This window comes from Sylvia atricapilla, chromosome 3 (genome assembly GCF_009819655.1).
Source record: "Sylvia atricapilla isolate bSylAtr1 chromosome 3, bSylAtr1.pri, whole genome shotgun sequence".
In the NCBI taxonomy this organism is placed as follows: Eukaryota; Metazoa; Chordata; class Aves; order Passeriformes; family Sylviidae; genus Sylvia; species Sylvia atricapilla.
The window spans coordinates 14,757,216-14,778,335 of NC_089142.1; positions in this window are offsets into that span (position 1 = coordinate 14,757,216).

Consider the following 21,120-nt stretch of genomic DNA (forward strand, 5'->3'; position numbering starts at 1 on the left):
GCTCAGCCCCCAGTCTGTACCAGGGCATGGGATTGCTCCTCCCCAGGTGCAAGGCTTGGCATTTCCCCTTGTTGAGCTTGACATGGTTACTCTCTACTCAGTTCTTCAGCCTGTTGAGGTCCCTCTGGATAGCACCACAATAATCAGGTGTACATTTGCTCTCCTAAAGTCTTTGTAAACCTCTTACAATCACCATGGTGGCACTCCTGTGCCACGTGGTCATTTAAATCTTGACCTATTTCAATCCTGCTACCTGTGGACACATCTCACAAGGAAGAGAAAGGGCTGCCTTTTCAGGAAGTGGTGTCTGTCCCACTCCTCACACATGGACTGAAATTTATCATCCTGACTTGTCAGTTGAGGAAATGTTTGATTTTGATTTGAAATATTTTAGGGTTTGCTATGTCTCCCAAAAGCTACAATTTTCTGTAGCAACAAAATCTTTTTTCCAAACTGAATGTATCACAATAGCTAATCTGATAACAGAGAGATTCTACACAGCAGGAGTCCTCTGAGACCAGAAGGAAAATACATCAGTACCAGTAGGGCCACCAGCAATGACTAAACTACATTTATTGTTTTACTATTCACTCCCTCAGTGCCAAGAGCCAGCCAGTAGCTATGCTGACCCCATACCGTGTTTTCTTCTGTGCTGTGCTCAAACTACTGAAATCCCACTCACTCCCTCTGATACTCCCACTCGTCCCACACAATGGTTGAGTGATGCTTTGTGACTGGTGGCAGCCAAGAAGATATCTGTTCTCCCTCATCCATCAGGCTCTGGGGGTAGGGAAAGACATGGGCAATTCTCTGCCATGAGGCAAAAGGCAAAGATCTACAAGAGCAGGCATAAATTATGCTCATCTCCACTTTCCTACTCTCTAGAAAAGGCACGCAGACCTTTGAAAAAGCACTTTTAATATATGCATTATTAATAGAAAGCCAGTGCACAGTAATAGCACTTTCTGCTACTACTGCTGTCTGCAGAGGGACAAAAGAAGGCCACCAGAGAACCACTAGCTCTGGATGAGAGGCATGAGTGATTATTATAAACTCATGAATAATTCTGGTTTACATCTGAAGATCGCACTGGTAGACACTCCTCTCCCAACACAGGCTTTTTCAAGATGCACAGACTCCCTGAGAATCCATGTTCAGATGATTTTGCCATTGCTTTTATTTAAAAGATATGTAGACAGGTACTTAGTCACATGGTTTATTGGTGAAGTTAGTAGTTAGTTTTATGACAGGATTGAGTCTTTTCCAACATAAATAATTCAAAAACCACAGTGCAAAAGGTAAGCTTTCCATATAGCAGCATACCTAAACCTTCTGCCTGTACAAGAAGAGCAGGACACAGATGTACTGAAAGGATAAAGGAATTTCCTTTACATTATTTTACTTGTTATTTCAATGGTAATTTAATCCACAGGAGTTTAAAGAACAGCTTTCATCCTACATCAGAAAATTCCCCGATCTCAAAGCAAGAACTATGAAATAGCAATTTTATTTAAGTGCTGTGCTTCACTGAGGAAAAGCTGCCCAAAAGCAGGTGTGACAGTAGCAAGGGAAGAGCTGCAGGAGCTGATCAAGCATCTCAGCAAGCCCTGACCATGCTGGGAAGCTGAGGCACAGAGAGGGCCTGAGACTTGCCCCATACAAAGCTGGAAATAGCTCCTGCTTTCGGCTCACACCTACCTATGACCATCACTTCTTCCAGACCAGGCTTTTCCTGTACAGACTCACCTGGCACCACAGCTTTCAGCTCTTTCCTTTGCTCTGCATCAGCTATTGTTTCCTTCTGTGGATAGAGAACCACAAAGGCTGTTATAAAATGCAAACGTGTTGTTGGTTTTGGGTGTGATTTACCAGAAACCATGGTATTCTCTCTCCCTCCTGCACCACCTTTTCATGTTTCCACCATCTGGCTGCAAGGGCAGGGTGCTGCAAAACGAAAGTTGAATTTAAGCTGTGATTGACACTTTTGGGAGTATCCTCCAAAGAAACTCTGTCTGAATCCAACTGTAGGAAAGAAAAGATTATTGACTCATGAAGATCAAGACTATACAAGGCAGCTCATGACTTGTGTCATTTGACTCAAATAGTGACTTTTTTTGGTTTTGGGCCATTAACTGAAAGAGATGAAAAATCACCCAGTTCCCAAACCAACAGCTGTGCGTCAGTCTTTCAGTCAAAGTGAATTGGCAAAAACCTATTCTGATTTGAATTTTTAGGTCAGGCTGTACCAGAACTTCATAAACTGCTCACACGTGCTGAATTTTTTATAGTGGTATTTTCAAGAGAATGGTCATTAAGTTGAACAGTGTTTATTCTGGCAGATAGTGTTGTTTCCATGGCACGCAAGAAAGGAGATTTTTTTTTAAGAATAAGGAAGATAAGGTCGTGGTAACAATCCCCCATCTGCTCATCACATGGCCCCTTCCTCCCCTCATCACTCACATTCAGAGTATCCCCCACTGTATTAGCAATCCTTGGTTTCTGGGAAGCATTTTGTTTGCAGGGGAATATTTACTTATTTATTGACCCATTCAAAGCTTTAGGCATGTACAAAGCTTAGTCTCTTAACATTTTGTCAACTGCCACTGGAGGGAAAAATTCCAGGAGTTACTTGTTAGTTATAATGATGCCAAACTCTGCCCTCATAGGATGCACTTTGCCACTCGTGACGGCAATGGGAAGGGCTCCCATTTATCTGATGGCAAAGTGAGCCTCTCCCAGGCTTACTGTTTTGTCAACAGGGAAAGCAGCTGGCAACCTTGCTTTCCTGAGGAAAAGAAGAGCAAACATCCCTCCTCAAACCTGTCTTGTGGAGAGGCACAGAGTGCAACAATGTGCTGCGTTCTGTTTGTTTTCTAGTTTTCATTTGCACATTGAGTCCTAATTTGTGTAACAACTGTTCAGCCCCAGATCTGTTTTGCAAATCATTGTGAATTGAGCAGCAGTGGCAGATTTGTCTCAGCCGTTTTTATTGAGCATAGTTGAATGCAAAACAGTGTGGTTTGGAAAGAAAAGGCAAAACGAGAGGACTGTTCTGGGCTGCAAGTCCCTCAGCAGCACTGCCAATCCCTGTGCAAAGAGTAATTCTCCCAAAGTGACTGGCTTATGGCTGCACCTACCTAAAAGGGTGAGGAAACCAACTGTCATGGTGGAATAAACTTATTTCCTGCAGACATGGTCCTGACACACCAAACCCACTGACAGCCCAATATTGGCATCCAGAGCAGGAGCCACTCCCAGCACCCAAAGCCAGGGCCCCTATGGGACCTGAGAATCACTCAGGGACAAGTAACATCCTGCAGCTTGTAAATGAGCAGCCCCCACCCCAGCACCAGGGGACAGGCCAGCTCCTGTCATCATGGCTAAACACAGTAAGTACCACAAAGTGCCGGAGGCGTAGGACAAAAAATGTTCCTCATCTTTATTTTTCTTCACATCTTTTCAGAGGTTTCTGCTTCAGAAAACCATGACTAAGTCTGATGCCATCTTGAGATATAACAGTGATGTTTCCATGATACCAAAGCTGCAAGATACAGAGACCAGCAGACACAGCCCCTCTGAAACAGTGATCTCAGGACAAATAACATGGTCTTGTTCTTCAAAGTCTTTTGTTTGTAGCTAGGATTTCCTTGGGTTCAACTCCTAGAACAGTAAGAATGTGTCTCCCATAATACAGCCAAACAAACAAAGGGAGGCCATGTTTCCAGAGAAAACATCTTAAAGGTCTCACAATCAATGAGCAAATAACTGTTCAAATGCCCCCGCACCAATCTGGGAACTGAACTGTGGCGCCTTGATGTTCCCTTATTCCTCCAAGGCTAGTAGGTGAGAGCTGCTATGGAAAAATCAGGAAATAAAGGGCCCTTCCAAGGACAGCAAGCATACAATGCCATTACAGCCCTCTTAACATGCAGAGGTCCTGCATCCTTTCCCTTGCATTTCATTCACTGCTTGCAAGCAGCTGTAGATGCCATCGAAATAGAATTATGAGAACAGCCTCACACCCTCCAGTTTCCTCAGGGAGGGCACCCTCTCTGAAGCCACAGCTTCTGTGGTCAGTGCTTGATTTGCATTATTGAACAGTCTCTTAGTGTCTGCCAGCCAAGGCACCGCCCTGCTGCAGTGTCAAACTGCTTCATCTTCACTGAGCATCTCCATATTTACATAATAAATGAGACATACCAAAGCATAATATATTTATGCTATATGTCAAGCCACCTGCGCATTATCATTCCAGTAAACTCTCCACCAGGAAATGAATTCCACATCTTCACAGAGTAGAAATGTGAGAATTAATTGTTAAGCTACAAACGGATCATTGGGAACCAAAAGGTGTAGAGGATTGTTCAGCTGAAATTAAACCTCTTATCTCTGCAGAAAAGAGATTTATCATTTTAGTATCTTTGAGCCAGGTTCAGGGATCTATTAGTGATTGCTCCTTGATCAAGTATCTGCCAAAAAAATGTATTCCATTGTGTGTGAGTGTACAATTGCAAGTCAACCAAGATAATGTTCTGAGCCATAGTGGGGTTTATGCCTATATATGCATATTTGTGTGTATATGTGTGTGTATAAGTACCTAAAGCAGTGCCTACAAATCACCTGCAGCGATGAAAAATTAAGTCAGAAATATGGTCATGGGAATGTTGAACTCACAGAAGAGAGTTATTCTGTCTCCACTTCCTCCTCCTTTTGAAATGTCAGGAGTGGCCTACTTTGACCTCTGTATATTATCATACACTTTTTGAATGTCACACAGGAGGAATAACTGCCACATCAATATTAATATTAATATTGTCCTTCTTGAGCCAGCCCAGGCAGCAAAGGACTACAGTGTTAGTGTAGGGAGCATATTAACCCACCAGCTTGTTAATTCCAGAGCTCAGCTTCAAAGCCAAAGTCAAAGGCTATGCTGTGCTGGGCGTTGCTCTCTGGCTGATTCCCTGCAGACATGACCCTGCTCCAGCAGTGCTCCAAGCCCACCCCCAGGGTGGGCACATATCCAACAGCTGCCTGTGACCTGTCCCAGTCCAGCTCTGTCCAGGTCAGCAGCTGGGCAGCATCATGACAGCACCCCCAGCACGTCTCCATCTCCACTCTATGATCCTGCTGCCTCACTCCATTGTAGGGTTGTCAAAAAGCCAGAGAAGGCAAGAGGATTTTCTGTGCTCTTGATCACAGTTTATAAATCAGCTGTCAATGGAGTCCATCCCCTGCCAAGCAAACAGTGCTTGAAAGAATAAAAAATAGATCTTCATTCTAGTGCAGAAAAATTATACCTGTTATTACCCCTGAATCTGAGATTAAAATATAGCAATAGCATGACAGCCAAGTAAGCCAATGATACTGCAGTCTCTCTTTCTGGTCAGGTCTTCCCTTTTTTTTTTTTTTTTTTTTTTTTTTTTTTTTAAGTGATTACATTTTTTTATTTAATCCCATGTATTGCCAAAAGGTTTTTCCCCTTAGAGTCACCAGCATCTGGGCTTACAGGAAAGTGGACAACAGTAGTTAGGTACAGTCAAATTAATGAAACACAATCTTTTCCTCCAATGCCTGTCCAATTAATAGAGGTCCAGCTCTGCTGCAGCCCTGTAAACCCCTCATGGAGAGGAAAGCTGAATTGGAATAAACAAGAGGAAGGATTGCCATCCAATCCCCATCTACCACTGTTTCTTCCATTTATTACGTAACCACCGATCACCGAGCACAAAATGGATATTTGGGGCATGCAGAGCTGGCATTGGACTCAAGTAATTGATATACACCACAATATTAGTGAAAACAGGATTATTTCTGCTCCTTCCCCTAAAACAACCATGTTAGAAATCCCCCGTGCCCTACTATCACACCAAGAGTATTCCTACCTCAGATGGATTTAAATGTTCAGCCAACAGAATTTACAAAGCCTGCAGTTACTTTGTCCTTGTCTTGTCTATAGAGTGAAGCTTCAATTCCTCTCTTCAGCTTCCGTCCCCAGCTTTGTTTTGGGTGGCCACTTCTCCTAAGGTGTGCCTTTGCCTCAGTGTATCTACCCATGCCCAGTCTGCAAGGTCTGTACCACAGAGCACCAGGCATGCTCTTGGTGCTTAATGAATGCTAATTAATGGGACGTGTAGAATGGCACAGAGATTAAAATGAAGCATTTTCTCTCACTGAAGAATGATTAATTTCTTGTACAGATGTGAGTGTTGTGCTTTGTTAGCAAGACATTTTGTGGCAGATAGGCACACACACAAACAGCACCCCATTGGAATATTAATTAGTGCTTCTGTATGCAATTTATTAAAAAGACAGTGTTCCAAATTCCACAAGACTTATGTTACAATAAAAGCACTTGAATAACTCTCACTATAATTTCCATAGCCAAGTGCTCATCCATGCCTACACACTCCGAGAAAACAGAGCTGGAGATAAATTCACTTTAGAACATTTAGATGCTTAGCCAAGAAGAGTCTAAGTGGGAGAGCAAATGGAAGATCCATCTCCAAAGCCAGGAATATGCTGTGCCCAGTGGGAGTCTGCATCAACCAGTCAATCAACTGTGTTTTCACATTTTTCATATTTGGCTCCTGAATGTGCAGGGTGGCAGCTGGTAGGATGTTCTAGTATCACACTGAGGTTAACTCCCAGTAGCATTCAAGTCAGGCCCTGAAGCACACACAGGAATCCCACCAAGTCCTGTTTGCTCTCTGATTAAAATCTAGTTCTTGGTAAAACTCTGACTGCCTCCCCTCCTGTGGCTGTGCTGACTGCCAGGACTACCACAAGGAGATTCTGGTTCCTCCTGACACTGGAGCTTTTTCATTAACTAGACCTACTGCTCAAGTGACCATCTTGTTTTGCTGGCCACAGGGTGCAGGGCAATTGGACTGCTGGTCTGGAAGCCTGCCCAAAGCAGCAGAAGACGTGACAGCTCCAGGCTGCCCAACCAGGCTCCAAAGGGGACACATACATAGCTACCATCTCCATGTGAAAGAGAGAGAGACATCCCTCCCAAAACAGCCCACACTCAAAGTGGGAAATGGCAAAAAAACAACATCCCCAGGCCACACAGCCCTCCATTTTCAAAGATGTATCTGTTCATGAGATGGGTTAACACAGAATCCTCAGCTCAATTTAGGCTGTGAACACTTTGGGTATAAAAATTCCCCTTTTATTTAAAGGAGGATCTGCCTGCCTGGCACAGCTGTGCTGTGTCCTGATGGGACCATCCCAGCAGAGACCCACCACAGCTCCAGCAACCAACCACAGGAGCAGCTGTGGCCTTGGGTGCAGGAGGAGGGATGATGGGATGAGAGAAGTGCTGGCAGGGATGAGCATATTTTATCTGTCATTGTTAAACTACATGGAAAACGGCATTGTATAAAGAGGTATTCTGATGTTTCTCTGAAACAGTTCTATCTATATGTTCCATGGAAAAAAGTTTCTGAATAATTCAAAATCTAAATTTGTTGTCTTCGTTCATGTCCAACAGTCCTTTTCTCTTCCCATTGCACTGACAGTAGAACAGAGCACAACAGGGCAGGGTGGAATATATTTTTCACCTTATTAGGCGAAACTGCTTGACATCCATAGCACAGTTTGACACCCCACTGAAATGCTGCATTTCAAGAAATTTATCTGATGTTTCCACCAGAAACTTTTTTTACCTTTTCTCTTCTGCAAAACATTTCAAAATTCCAGCCTTTCACCCCAATTAAGGACAGAGACAAATTTCATGATGCTGGAATGTCTCACAGTACTTACCATTTCAGTGGGCTGCAGCTCAGCTGAGGGGTATGTGTAACACCAACCTCTAACTCCATCCTTTCTGTAATTGGAGAATTTCAAAGATAGGTTCAAGTACAAACATCAAATCTGACTGCTGGCAAAACTGAGCCAGTTTTCTCTGGGGCTGTGAAGCACATGTGATGCTACTAGAAATGAAGGATAAAATGTATAGCAAAACCAAAAATCCAACCTTACAAAAAAAAGGACTATGTATTCAATATTCACCTTGCTCAAGACATCACAAACTATTTCCAAGCACACCGGTCATATTCCTCTCTCTAATCCATTTCAAGGCATACTACTTTGTCAGTGCTAGCTCTGCATTAATATATATTAATGGCTTTTTTTCTCAGTTTCAAACTGACCCAAGATCTTCAATATCTTGACAGGTGACTTGAAATGACTGTTCAAGTCAGCTCACATTTGTCACATATTTAAGTCACAGGTATTGAGCTTGTCATCTGAATTACCAGTATTGGATTTGTCAGCTGAATTTTTCAATATGATATCAGAGAAAACCAAATAGTTATTGACACACCACAGGGAACATCCTGTTCTCTGGATACGAAAAGTGAAAGGTTACCACAAGGAGCACCTGGGGAACTGAGAGCATAAAAAAGGAAAGAATAGGTTGTCATGAAGTCAGTGGGCAGCCCTGAGAAAAAAGAAAGCAATCTGCTTCTGCTTTTTGATGTTCTACCAAAATTTTCCTGTTCTGAACCTTTGTAAGTCAAGCACAGTAGGACTCCTGGCTTTCTTTGGTCCCACCAGATTTTCAGTTCCTCTTGGAAGACTTTTAATTCTGGACCTCAAGTCTGTGCTCCTTAGGCATAGTTGGTTTTGCATCATTTGTTCAGCCTAATTGTTTGGAGATGAAAGATGGTTGACAACAGTTATTTAACTGTAGTCAATGTCTGTAAAAAAAAAGAGTATAAATATTTAACTGTTAGTCTAATAAGTAAAGCATACATTGTAGTGATTACTGTACATTTAAAATACAAAGTCAATATTTTTTTATCCAGAGATAAAAAATGGTAAGAAGGGAGCTGAGCTTCTATTCACAACTCTTCATATGAAAATTATTGGGCGTAAGGCTTGTATATGTTTTTGTGCTCAGCTGGGCATTCATTTTTAAAGCTGCCTCTTTGATGGATGGATGGCCACACAGAAGATGGGCAAAGCAGTGTCAGAGTGTGTGCAATAATTTTTAAATGACATGATGTCACAGGGAATCATCTCTAATAACAAAGGCTCCATGCAGGGTGATGACAGTCCTGAAGACGATACTGTGATACTGAGCCTGTCATGAGCAACACAGCTTCAGGTTTCTTCCTACCTTTTTTTCCTGACAGTCACTTAACTGAAAGCATCACTTGATGAAAACTGGCAGCAGTGTCCTAGGGAGAGCAGGATGATGACATAAATTCAATAACCAGGGTTCTTCTCCCAGAGATCAAATGAAAGCCTGAAAGAGTTTCACACACACTGTTGTTTGGGTCAAGATTAGTCATTAGGCTTTCTTTTTGACTTGGGCTTTGAAAAGCATATCCTTGCTGTTCTTCCAGTACAGTCAGTCAAAAGAAAAGAACTGCCTTTTAGCTGTGGTAAACCTTTTAGCTGTGCCACAGGTATGGTTCCCCTCTCTGTAACCTTCACCAAGATCCTCTGGGAGCTCTGCTCCGCCCCCACCAGTGGGGACCAGGAGTAGTCTCGATACAAGTCAATAAATTAATCCTGGAACACAACGGCTGAGTCAGATGTGTACATTTTGTCATTGATATTGACTGCAGAAAACCTAAAGGTATTGAGTAATAATTTCCAGGATCCCTTGGCACAATCCCTTGAGCAGCTGCCAGCCACTGCTCTCCACAAAGAGCCATCTCCATGCTAAGGTGGAACTGAACTGCTTCTGCTCAGCCTGACACCTTGGGACCAAAGGGAAGCTTCAGCTCTGCATATCTGGCTCTCTCCTATTGCTCCCCAGGCTTCGGAGGTGACTTGGACATGAGAGAGAATGGTGCCTATAAAAAGGCAGAGAGTGAGGGGAGGGTGCCTCAGCCGCCAGCACAAAACCAGCCCTCGCTCCTCCACTTCTGAGCTAAAGCCTCACTACCCCTTATTGTCAGTACTTCCCAGAAGACTTAGTTCCATGGTACAGGAGTGCCCAGCAGCATGGTAGGATGCCACAGAGGGAGCCCGTGGGTGCGTGGCTGGACTGAATTCCCCAGGGAAGGATTACGGCTGATGTGTTTGATGAGGAGATTTATCCACGCACAGGATGCAGTCAGTCTCCTCATCTTCCATCTATTTTCTTGTAATTACAGGGACATATGGTTGTGTTTCATAATTAATTTCCACAAATTAGAAGCATTCAGAAAAGGCTGCTTAGAATGAAACAGTCAAGATCTTATGTGAGTTTTTCTTTATATTAATTTATTTAAAAATATTTGTAAGTTTGTTGTTCTAGCTGCAACAACAAGATTTGACACCTTCAAACCCCTTTTTCACTGGGGACCTTGGGGTCCTTGGTGAATCTAAACAAAATTAAATTCCAAACACTGTTCCAGAAAATAATTTTTCTACAACTGGGGAGACAGAGATGCAAAAAGTGAGTGTTTCAATTCAGCCTTGTAATAGGAACTGCAGCAGGGAAAATTTAGGTCGAAATGTTTTTGTCAAAAGAGAAGGATCCACAGGAATGATAATAAGACCAATGCTTCAATTCCTATTTTTAGAATTCCCCTTTTTAAATGGCAAAGATGCTTGTCCTGCTGACATATTACCGAATCATAATAGCATCAGATTCTTACTACAAAGAAATACTGTATATGTAGTTGTAACTACTTGGATTTAAAGAGGATCAGTGCATAGACCTTTTCAAGTATCAGAAATCCTGGCAAAGATTATAGATGTCTTAGGCCATGAAGATTTGCCTTGGCTTTGGTTCGCTTTTGCTTCAAATATACGCCATTAAGAGACAGTAATGATTCAGTATTTGACACATAGAAATAAATCTGAAAATAATAAGAAGGAATTAAGAGGTCCTGATATTTCTCTGAATACCCAGAAGAATTCCTGGAAAATGGAGCAGTGGAATAATTCCCCAGGTAAGCAGTCTCCCATTACCTTCCAAATTTAATTACAGCCTTGGATGCACGATTGGAAAAACAAACAGCAGTGAAAAAATTCTGCCCTGTCAATAAATATTTTCTAATTCTGACTTGCCTCAGTATTAGATAAGTTTCTCCCTCTTTTGATAGAGAGATTGAGTAAAAGACCTCTAGATACATTGCTACTTTTCAGTGGCTCCCCACAAAGCTCTTCAAACAGAATATTCTGCTTTCACAGTTCAGAATTCAAATATACTCTGAATTTACATAAATTAATTTGTCCTGCAGAAAAATAATAGTAATAAAAGCTCTGCTCTAAGTAACTAACAAAATCTTGTTTAATGACTGTAGAATTCAAAGGAAATTCCAGATATTTGAAGATGTATGGTTTTCCCCACACAGCCATTTGGCCAGTACTGTTAGCAGTCAAAGGAATTATTCAGGAGAAACATGAATACTCTAGGAAGGTATTTAAATAAATACGTAAAGCAGATTACATTATTCTATTCATTTATTTAGAGGAAAAACACGGTGAGTTCTGTTTGGCATTTCCTGATGATTGTCCTTGTTAATAATTGCACTTACAATTCTCTGATTGTAGAAGGGACTGTTAGAGGTCCTCAGACCAATCTCCCACTCAAAACAAGACTAACTTCAAAGCTCTTCAAATTTCAGTGTTTATTACCCTGGATATCAGCTCTGGGCCAGTAACAGAAATCTGTGTGGTGCTGTAACGCTGAGAGCAGAACCACAGTGGCCAAAGGTGACATTTTGGGACAGTCTCCTCCATTACAATCTGAAGGCAGCCTGAATAAACCCAACCTGTGTATGAATTTTGCACTTCCCTGGGCCCAAGGCTTTCTCCAGCAGGACTTCCCAGTGATGCTCCATGTGGGTGCAGTGTGAGCCTGCCTGCAGGCTCTCCAGACCCATCCCGGCACTGCTGGATGCCCATGGAGCACATGAGGGGCACAGAGGGGGCACAGCAGCCCAAGCCACCTCTAGCTGCCCCAAACCCAACTCACCCAAGACTGTGCTGAGCCCAGCACACAGCCAAGATAAAGCAGCAGCCAGCTGGAGGACCCGGTGTGTGTGTGCCTGCTCCCAGACCTGTTTTTCATCCCTCCACAGGATCACAGCAACAGAACAAGAACTAAGGCTCCTCAAGGCAGAAATTTGCCCTCTCTGAATGCATGAATTAGATCCAGACCTATTAAATCCAAATTCTTATTCTTAATACTGTGGTGGAGTGAAACAATGCCAGCAGTACCACACAGAGGGGAGACTGTGTTAGATCTCCCAAGCTCCAGTGGGATTTATTATGGCCATTTTTGACAGTCTTTGAGCTCAGCAGCCAAACCAACTGCACTCCCCCAGCACACACAGAAACACATTTTTGCAAGCAGAGCACTCCCTGCACTTGCAGCAGAAAGGGATTATTCAGAACGTGGCTATTCAGAAAACAGCATCATAGAAATTTAATTCTGCTGTTTGAAAGATTTGCAAAGATCATTTGCCCAGGAGAAAAATAACACCAGAGAGTAAAAGCACGAGCAACTGGGTGTGATGGCTCTGCACATCCCTGCCTTTGCTCCAGCAGAGGTGACTCAGAAACATCCCACACCTCTCCTCCTTCAGCAGCTCTCTCCTGACTCCCAACAGCACCACACAGGTAAGCAAACACAGAGGAAATAATGACAAGATGGAAAAGTAAATGAGGGAGAGAGGATCCCACATTATGTAACACTGCATTTAAAGGATTAATTGGGACAGCCTGATAAGGATGAATTGAATGTGTGAGAGCTACAGTTTTTTTAATTGAGCAGCTTTTCTCCAGGGAAGAGAGCTAAGTTTAAACCATCTGTCCAATTTCAGTGTCATTTGCCAAGGAAATGATTAAATATTTTAAGATTAAATCAAAATCTGGGAATCAAGGCAGGAGCCTAGAAATAAACTATTTGGGGGTTTGTTTTACATGCAGTAATATGAAGTTCAAAGTTGGTGAATTTTAAATACCATTTCTCCCTCCTGCATGCACACATACACATGCACATATGCTCATCCACAGTCAAGTGAAGCATTGAGACACAAGGCACTTCACAGCATCTGAGGGTGCAGCAAAGGCCAGTGTGCAGCAAGGGACCAGAAATGCTAGGATGGCATCTGCCACACAGGGACAACCCAAAAAGGCATCTGAGGTAAAGGATCCTCTCATGGAGGCCTCAGGAAAAAGTGAACATGGCAGCACTGACCCCACAAAGTCATTTTCCAGGAGGCTAAGAACATTCCTAAAGTCTGAGAAGGGGTCTGAACTACAGCTGCTAATCACAAGGCAACTGAAGAAATATGGGATTTCAGATGATGGCTCATACAAAGCAACTCCTTCTCCACCCCTACATGTTCTGCACGCCCCATGGTGTCCAGCCAGCCCTCGTGTCCATTTGTCAGGTGTTGACCGAGGTAAGAGAGAGGTGAGTGGGGTAATACAATCCCTACACCTCTAGCAGGTGTTTCCAAATAGGGAAAGAGTTTCACTTTACCTTTTGACATGTTAAGAAGTTAGCTGGAAAGTTCTGTGGATTTCTCTTTGCAATTAGCTCGGAGCCAGCCCAGAAGTGTAGACTGGGCCCTGGAAATGTTACTCAAAGACTCTTGGTACACTCATTGGGCCAAGGGCCAAAAGCCCACTGAAGCAATCAGGTACTAAAGAGAGAGAACAAAGGAACTCCACCCTTTTCACTTTTCACTTCTTGTGTTTGGAGGTGCTGTAGCAGCAAGGAGTTTGTGCTGTTCTCGGCTTTGTTGTCTTATATTTTGTATTATTTTCCATCTTTATTAAAACCCTTTTGATTTTTCAAGGCACCCGTGATCAGCCTCTCGCTCATGATTATAGCCACGTTCTGCCAGGCTGGACCTTCAGAGTATGGGTTAAACCCATAAGTGAGGGCACAAAACAGAGCTACTGTGCCAGCAAGTCCCTGAGCATCTCCTGGGGTAAGCCAGGTGGCCAGAGTTCATGTTTACATTCCTGTTCAGGGCATACTAGAAAGATTTTCCCTTTTCCATCTTACTGCTGAAAAGTATCCAGCAGTCAGGGCTGGAAATAGACCTGCTGAAAGGATTACCTGCTTGGAGTGGAGAAAGGTTTGTCTGGAAAGTCACTTAGCTCTCCTGACAAACACAGCACATTTCACTTAACCACAGTAGTCATGCTGTGCCCATTGCTGAATGATGCTGGCGAGAGCTTGGTCATGATTCAATTTTAGATCAAGAAGCCTAAAATTCGGACATTTACATTTACACTGAGTGTATAAACTCCTATCATAGTCCATATTGTTTTAGAGATCATTTTAGTTCTCTAGCCAGAGTCAGTGAAGTGCCATTTGAGGGTTCTCAGGGTGTCTGCAGAGGGCTGATGGACATGTCACAATGTCTGCACAGGTCTGTGTTCTGCTGGAGACACCCTGGGACCTCCCAGGAGCACTGAGGTGATGAAAGACATTTGTGTTTAGGGCACTGCATCTTTGTGATGGCACAGACTTCCCTGCCACAGCTCAGAGCTCTGGAGCAGGGCTTAGCCAGCACTGCCTGCAGTGTCCCAGCAGGACACCAGCCCAAGGTGTCACCTTTTCCATAGGGAACCTCCTCCTACTCCTGCACCCCTCCATCTTCACTGTGTGAAGCCTGTGCTCTCCCAGGCAGACACCAGCTGATAAGACAGACTTCACCCCGACCTTGGGCTCTCTGGGGTGAACAGGGAGCTGTTTTGGTCACACTGGAATTTGATCAGGGGCCAGTCACAACAGAGATTTTTCCATAAAGTCTTAAGTTGCAGCTCCAACTGTTCAAGGGAAAACCTTAGCTTTTATTTCTCCTTATTATAAAGGAAGTTTCTATCCTTTCTGCCAGGGAAGAAACCCAGAGAATATGTGGAAAGTGAATCAAACCAATGAAATCAAGGTGAGCATCATTAGTATTTTCCTCTAAAATCTGATGGCTTTTAGCCCAAACTCATAATGGCCCAAGAATTTTTGCTCCTGGCAGTGCTGTAGGAGAGGGATTAATCTCAGCTTTATCCAGATTTGTCTAGTCTGTCACTGAGAGCTCATTTTAATGGCAATGAAGCAAAACAGGCACTTTCATCTCAGCAGGTGTCTCAGACACCATGTTAGATGCTGGATCTAAAACTTCACTAATTCTGGGCCAGGAAAAAATCATATCCTAGCTGATCACTGCTGCAAAATGATAACAGATTTTTTTGAGGTGTCATTTAATCAGGTTTTAAGACATAAATGTTATTTTTGTAGGGCAGCCAGCTCCTTAACCTCATTTACAGATTTTTTTTTTTTAATTTCTGGTTTTATCTTCCCTCAACAACTGGTGCATTTCATAACGTCCAGCTAATTACATCCATCAGCTTCCCTTTCACCCTTATTAAGTATGGATTTGTTTACAGAACTTTTCATACCACCTCTTAACCAGAACTACTTTGTAATCAAAGTAATTTTTTATCAATGAGCAAAATACCAGTTTGCTCCAAGAATTCAAATAATCTTTTCACATTATTAATTTTTCTTCTTTGAAAAATAGCCACTTATCAAGTACTCAGATTATGCTGCCACTTGTGGAACTTACCTCCTGCTTGCACAAAATGTGTCTAACTGGAGTATGATCTCTTGCACCCAGGGGAAAAAACCTCACTCTCTGTCCAGTGGTTTTTATAGCCCTGAAACAACTCTGACATTCACCTTCTCCACAGAACAAACAGTGGACTGACCTTCCACTATGGAAGGAGGAATTTTAACTTATAAAACTGTACTGTGACATTTTATAATGCATTGTAATTTTTGGGACTGCCAGGGCTACTTCATTACTAGCAGCACAAGTTCTTGAGCATCTTGACTGGAATGGTGAGGAATTAGAGAGTAGAGTAACCAAATTCTTAGCATATCCATTAGCATTTATTTTTTGGCGATGAAATACATTTGCAAATATAGGAATTTTAAATGTGAGAGTATCTAATATTTTTTGTTCCTTATGAAAAAAGCAGATATTATTTTGTATGCAGGAAAAAATTCTTTCTGATAAAGAAGTTTTTTAACCACTGAATTTTTTTTCTCCTTTGACAATATTATTTATTTCCAACCCAACTTTCAATTTAATGAAGGAAACTAAAGCTGCATTTCTTCCTGGTAAACTTAAAATAAATGAGAAATGTTCAGATGGAAACAATCTTCATTGAATTATAAATCATATTTCCTTCTGCCATTGCAAAATGTGTTGAAAAATACAGTCTAAAATAACCTAGGTACAACCAATCTGTCTGTCTATTTTAAAACAAATTTATTGGATATTTATTCGTCTTTGTTGAATTATACTTTCTACACAAAACCACAGCTTGTACAAACTAAGATCAAATTTCTTGCTAGAGCAATTTCAGAGGAAAACTATAGAAAAAGGAAGATATGATTGAACCAGATTATGCATCCCTTTTCTTTCCCCCTTGGTAATGTCTATCTTATATTTAGAGGATTTTTTTGGAAGACAACAAAATGAGAGGAACTCTGTGGCTGTGGGCTGACCCCTCTGAACTATTGACCAAAGTGGAAACACCAGCCCTGGTGCAATCAGTGAGCACCAAGAAGATGTCTGCAAGACTTTGTCAGAGCAAGGGACAGGACCACATCCTTGGTGGTTGCTCTAGGAGGAACAGGCACCCCTTCCCAGTGCTTCCCAAGTACTCACAGCCTTCATTTTTTGTACCAGCTGTGCTTAAATAATTACAGCCTGTTCCAGGCTGAACCACTACTGGTGTGGAACTGGAGGAAGAGAGGTGAGGAAGGCTGGAGCACAAGTCATACCAGGAGCAGTTGAGGGGGCCAGGAGTGTTTAGCCCAGAGGAAAGGAGGCTCAGGGCAGACCTTGTTTACAGTCATCTGGAAGGCAGCAGCAAGGTTGGGGTCAGCCTCTTCTCACAAGTAGCAAGCCATAGTACCAGAGAAGATGGCCTCAAGCTGCACCAGAGGAGGCTTAGATTGGGTATTAGGAAAACTTCTTAACTGGAAATATTGCCAAGCATTGGAACAGGCTGCCCAGAGATGTGGTGGAGTCACCATACCTGGATGTATATAAAGATGTAACACTTAGGGATGTGGTTCCCTAAATGTTACACCAATTCCAGTGGTGGAATTGGCAGTGCTGGGCTAATATCTGGACTTAAAGATCTTAGATTTCTTTCCAGCCTAAATGATACCATGATTCTCTGATTCCATGTTTTTATGAAAATAAAAGGGAACTGAGTCCAAGACTCACATCACAAAACCACCTTGCCAACCACTAAAAAAATGTTTTACATAGTTGGCTTGATTCATTGTTTTAATTCAATTTTCAGCTCCAGCTGCAAACAGCTTCAGGATATAGCTGGCGGAAAATTTCTCAACCCTGCCAGACCACCCTGGAACATTTTGCTGGGCAGCCATACAAAAAAAAAAAGAGGGGGCTGTGGTTGTGGTTGGACAATACACCCTGCATTGGCTGCAACATGAGATGTTACCAAGAAAAACCCAAGGCCCCTTCCTGTCTCTGTAATAGAAGAGATACTGCTGGTCAGCAGAAATGAGACTGGGAGGCACTGGCTCAAGGCCCCAGCACAACAGCCCTGCTCTACAAGCTGAGTCCTGTGACACAGAGATTTTACTGAAATAGCCTTCTTGGATGGTAATGGCACTAAAAGGGGGAGGAGTAGCATCTCCTAGCAGCAGAACCAGAGAGCAGCTTGCCTGGGTTCTGCTACATCAGCTACAGAGGGACCTTCTGTGCAGCCACAGGCTGTGGGCTCCATACAAGGCTCCACCAGCATCTCCAAGAAGGGATTGTCCATGAGGCTCTGGGTGCAGCTTCCTGCTAAACTCTGTCTCCTCTGTCAATCAAAAGTATATATACCATACAGGACCAGAGATTAATCAGTTCTGTCATGGAAGAATCCCAGACAGCACAGACCCCCTAAATAAAGCTGGTACACTGTCAGCTGTGACTTGCTAAAGTAGGTTAAGCACCTCTTCTCCTAAGGCAAGACTCATGACTATGAAATCTGTGGTGTTGCTGATATTACTGTCCATTGTCATATACATCTGTGTCAAATAGCCAGAACCCCTCAGGTCTTATTCTTCTGTAGTGCAAAGGTGTGAGTGTGTACTTTGTGCACATCACTGTAGAACTGCAGGCCAAACAGCTGAAGTGAACTCAAACTGAGGAGCTCTGAAGCAGTGCTGCAGAAGAGTCTGTACCAGACACACTGCAGCTCCAGGGATCACACTGCAGGTACTAACTGCAGGTACACACTCCAGCTCACCAAAGCAGGTACCTCCACCCAGCTGGCACATGCCTCTGCATCACTGAACTAGATCAGTTTTGTCCTGAGTACACTGTGCTCTATCCAGTTCTGTAAACCTCCATCCACTTCAGCAGCTTTCAGGCAGGACATGTTTTCTTCCAGCTTTTTAAATCCTGACTGATATTCGTGAAAAGTTTTGCTAACCCGAGAAGCAGCAGGGGAAGGGATATGGAGGAGGAAAATTAATGTTAGTACAGAGACATTCTGCACGACTTCAAGACAAAAAATAGCCAGGGAACTTTTAAAGAGACACAGCTAATCCAATAGTCTTGAAATAAAAGCAGAAACAAAGGCAAAAAAACTAGCATGAACCAAGGAAGTTGTATAGTCAGCAACTGTTGCTGAATATCTACACTGGGAGAATTTCTTTTGGAGAAACTGAGACTGAAATAAGTGCTGTAACCTAATTTCAGGAAAGCCAGTGGTAGAGTCAGGACTTAATTGGCCCAGGCCCAGTACAGTGCCTTTTGCATACTGTCTGCTGTGTTTGAAAGGTGACCCCTACACCCTCATACTCCTGCCCAAAACAGAGAGCGATAACATTGTCTTCACTGAAATCAGGAAATACATTAGCATTAACTTGGACTCAGTTCCAACCCTAACACCTGTCTCGATGGCAATAGAGCCCTATTTGAGCAGCTCATCATATCAACTTTTTTGTAACTGAGTTGAGCATCTCATCAGAGGAGGACCTGACTAGTGTCTGCTGCCTCCCTCAAAAAATTTTCACATCCTCTATGGGGAATGCTTGATAAGAAGGATGACTTCCCTCTCCAGGAGAGAAATGGCATGACTAAGGTGTTTTGCTAAAGGCACAAAATGCATCCACAGTTGTACCATGATGACAATCTGATATCTTCCAAAGACCTCCAAAGAATGATTTTTCAAAGAGATCTAAAAATGATCCCTACTTCCAATTATGTTTGGGAGGAACATTGCTGTTGAGGACAGCCTTTAGCAATATTTCTTTAAATGAAAGAGCAAATTACAATTAAATGAAAAAATAATAAGCATTTAATGCTCTCTTTTATGTACTTTTTTGAGTAAAGTTTTGTGTGATGGGTTTAAAACTAGATCTAGATTGCACCTCTCATGCATCAGACAGGCTAACTGTAAAATACTGAGACACTTGAAAGTCAGAAATGTAGGTGATGTTGGTAACATCTTCAAATAGTGCAATAATAGGGCTCAGTCACTCAAGGTCTTTCATTTTTGGAACTGCCCCATATGAGTGTGACATTCATTAGTTCAAACCTGTATCGTGCTACAGCAGTTTGAAAAAAAAAAAAAAGTCACTAGGAAGAGTATTAAAAATTTCATGAAGGAGTCTTTCCCTCGGGCATTCCTTTCAAGGTCAGAAAGCCTCACTCTTGTTTTTTCTGCTGACATGAAAACATTCGGAGAGATGATGTGACATGATGACCCACACCTAATCCTGACCTTTAATTCTGAAAAACTTTCATCTTCACACAGTTTTGTCAAATGTGACTTTCTTTGATCTCCATGAAATTAAGAAAAATATGTGCCCTGTTCCCTGGCATGCCTACTACAGGATGCCCACTTAGAAAACTTCTCAAGGACCAGCAGAGCCTCGTGAATAAAAACTGCTCCAAACCCTCTTTTACCCAAGTCAGAGGGAAACATTTATGACAATTGAAAGTTATAAGGGTTGCATCTTTCAGTTTTTCACTTTGCTTGTATCAAAGCAAAGTTCACTTGTTTATGGTGAGGGACCATGTTCCCCCAGAGGTTCCCATGCATGACCAGTTCCCAGGGAATACACATTGCCTGTTCCACTCTCCATCCCAAACCCCAAGCCCTTGCTCTCCCCATCAGCCAGCCCTTGGATTCCTCAAACCAATGTTTCCAGCATTTGATCTCAAGGATCATTGGCAGTACCAAGAGGAGAAACACATTCCTTTGGGTTCCTCTGTCAGATAAAGCATGGCTATTCCCATTGTCACTTTCAAAGATCAGGACTTTCAAAATTGGGTGAAAATACAATTTAAGGAGTTTTGCATGGAGGAATTCTATCAGCATTAAAAACAGAGCTTGTCAGTATTTTATGACTTTTCTTTCCACTCATCTCCAGTCTTTTTTTTTTTTTTTTTTTTTTTTTAGGAGTAAAGGGCATTTCTTATAGTTCAGATGTCTTTTTAAAAAAAAGTTGTTTTCTGATGACTAGATTTATCAAAACCACACAGTAACAAGGAAAAAGGTTTTTAAAGGAGCAGTATGATTTAGGCACCCAAATCCTCTTCTGTAATAATTATGAAGACCCTGTTCTGCCAATTCATCAAATTTGGCTTCAGGGCTCCTACAAGAACACAGAAGTCCCAGAAGCAAAATAACCCCATCAGTTTGGTATAGAGACAACTCTAAAGTTTTAACTTCCTTAGATTTTTTTTGTTTGGGTGTTTTGTTTTTTGGGTTTTTTGGAGGTTGGAGGGGGGGGGGTGTTTTTTGTGGGGGTTTTTTGAGAATTTTTTATCTGTATTTATTAGACTGGAGTTGAATACCACCTGCCCACACCACCCTAAATTCAGATACAAATGGTCTCTCTTAAAGCCAGCTCAAAAACTTGAGTTTGATGCAGCCTGTGCCATGTCCTCTGACCAGTTTGGGAGCACAATTGCATTCCCAGCAGGCTCTGAAAGGCAGATGCAATGCCCAGTGCCCTCTCCCCTCTGCTGTCTCCAGCTTCTCATGTTTGCAGATTGATGACCCCTCTGGTTGTGCAGATACAAGTTTTTACAGGCCTGTGATGGAGTCAGGATCATGGAAATGGTCTGAGCTTTCTAAAAGGTAAAAGATCTCTAAGAATAAAAA